At 39.0% G+C, this 2,693-nt stretch overlaps 1 pseudogene; it reads left to right on the top strand.

Moving 5' to 3' along the window:
- Positions 1 to 1,434: 1,434 nt before the first annotated feature.
- On the top strand, positions 1,435 to 2,068 carry LOC139005038 (histone deacetylase 2 pseudogene; annotated as a pseudogene).
- Positions 2,069 to 2,693: the final 625 nt, after the last annotated feature.

The following is a 2,693-nucleotide window of genomic DNA, read 5'->3' as shown; positions in this document are numbered from 1 at the left end:
CATATTTGCCAACGTCATATCGGATAAGGGCTTAATCTCCAAAATTTATAGGGAACTCTTACAACTTAACAAAAAGAAGATAAACAATCCAATCAAAAAATGGGCAAAGGATCTAAATAGACACCTTTCAAAAGAGGACATTCAGAAAGCCAAGAGACATATGAAAACATGCTCAAAGTCACTAATCATCCGAGAGATGCAAATCAAAACAACAATGAGGTACCATCTCACACCTGTCAGAATGGCCATCATCAACAAATCAACAAACGACAAGTGCTGGAGAGGATGTGGAGAAAAAGGAACACTTGTGCACTGCTGGTGGGAATGCAGACTGGTGCAGCCACTATGGAAGGCAGTATGGAGGTTCCTCAAAAAATTGGAAATGGAACTCCCATTTGACCCTGTGATCCCACTACTAGGAATATATCCCAAGAAACCAGAAACACCTATCAGAAAGGATATATGCACCCAGATGTTCATAGCAGCACAATTCACCATAGCTAAGATCTGGAAACAGCCTAAGTGCCCATCAGTAGATGAATGGATTAGAAAACTGTGGTACATCTACACGATGGAATACTATGCTGCTGTTAAAAAGAAGGAACTCCTACCATTTGCAACATCATGGATGGAACTGGAGAGCATTATGCTAAGTGAAACAAGCCAGTCAATGAAGGAAAAATACCACATGATCTCACTCATTCATGGATAATAAAGACCATTACAAACTTTTGAACAATAATAGATACAGAGGCAGAGCTGCCTCAAACTGATTGTCAAACTGCAGTGGGAAGGCCAGAGAGAGTTGGGGGGCAGGAGGGAGGGGAGTAAGAGATCAACCGAAGGACTTGTATGCATGCATATAAGCATAACTAATGGACATAAGACACTGGGGGGTAAGGGAGGGTAGTGGTTTGTCAAGGGCGGGGGGGGGAAAAAGGATACTTATGTAATACCCTTTGTAATACTTTAAGAGGAAAATAAAAAAAAAAAAAAATAAAAATAAAAAAAAAAAAAAAAAAAAAGAAGACAATCCAATTAAAAAATGGGCAAAGATGTTCACCCAGCACGTTTGATGAACTCTGTTTGTCAGCTCTCAACTGGTGGCTCAATTGCTGGGGCTGTGAAGTTATACCTACAACTAGAGGCCCAGTGCACAAAATTTGTTCATGGAGCGGGGGGGGGGGGGGGGGGGGCGGCGGCGGGTATCCCTCAACCCAGCCTGCACCCTCTCCAATCTGGGACCCCTCGGGGGATGTCCGACTGCCAGTTTAGGCCCGATACCTCAGGGCCGCTGGCTCCTAACTGCTCATCTGCCTGTCAGCCTGATCGACGCCTAACTGCTCCCCTGATGGCCCAATTGCCCCCAACTGCCCTCCCCTGCCATGGCTTCGTCCAGAAGGATGTCTGGTCTAATTAGCTTATTAAATTTTATTATTATAGATTAATATCCATCGTGGTGATGGGGTTGAGGTAACCTTTTATACAACAGATCATGTAGCAACTGCATCATTCCTAGAAGGAGACTTGAGGGATATTGGTACAGGGAAAGGCAAGCACTATGCTATCAATTTTCTAATGAGAATTGAGATGGATGATGAGTCATTATCTGAAAGTGATGGAGATGTATCAACCCAGTTAGAATTTGGGGCAGACTCACTATCTGGCAATAAACTTGATTATTTCAAGCTGATGCTCAAGCATGTAGAACTTATAAAATCTTTCAATTTATCATTTCTGACGCCTTGAGAATGTAGATACGCAATTTATATTGTTGCTCAGTGTTCAACGTATGAGATTACAGTTGCATGTGTTTGTGAGATTATCCATGAATTGCCATATAATGATTACTTTGAGATTTTGGACCAGGCTTGAAACTGTATGTTAGTCTTTCAAACATGACAAAACAAAAACACTCCGGAATATATGGGAAAGGTATTTATTTGAAAATTTACAAGTGTTCCCTCATGCACGTGGTGTCCAAATGCAAGCTATTCCAGAAGATGCTTTTCATAAAGACAGTGGAGATGAAGAAGGAGAAGATGCAGAATAGAGAATTTCTATTTGAGCATAAGACAAGTAGTCTGTGATGAAGAATTCTGATTCTGAGAAAGAAGAAGAAGGAGATCATAGAAATGTGGCTGATCATAAGAAAGGGGCAAGAAAACTAGAATGAAGAAAGACAAGAAGGAAACAAGTCAAAAAAACAGATGTTAAGGAAGAAGATAAATCCAAAGATAATAGTGGTGAAAAAAAAAAACAGGTACCAAAGGAGTCAAATCAGAACAGCTCAGCATCGCTTGAATTTGAGTCTCAACAATTTCAGAACACATAAAAAGAGATAGAGTGAGAGAAAATATTAGGAAGAAAAATGTTTTAGTTTTGAAGACTTCTGGCTTCATTTTATACTACTTGGGCATAGATCATATTTTCAAACTGTTGGATTTTTTTGCAGCAAGTTTTAGTATAAGTTTTCTAATTATGAAACAAAATTTCTTTTCACCAGGCTTTATATGAGAGTTATTAAAATTGATGTGAGTTATTATGTCAAATATCTGATATATTAAAGAAGTAATTGGCTTTTATGAACTGTTTTTAACGTCTTCTGTAATTATCATTGTTAAAATATTATACTTAGAAAAAAGTTTATTTTTTTAAGAAGTTCTACAAAACACCTGGAAAGCCACATGTTC

The sequence above is a fragment of the Myotis yumanensis genome, unplaced genomic scaffold (genome assembly GCF_028538775.1).
Source record: "Myotis yumanensis isolate MYYU_CA2020_CCGP unplaced genomic scaffold, mMyoYum1.0.hap1 SCAF_3, whole genome shotgun sequence".
Classification (NCBI taxonomy): Eukaryota; Metazoa; Chordata; class Mammalia; order Chiroptera; family Vespertilionidae; genus Myotis; species Myotis yumanensis.
The sequence above is the reverse complement of the archived record's forward strand: the minus strand, read 5'-3'. Positions and strand labels throughout refer to the sequence as shown.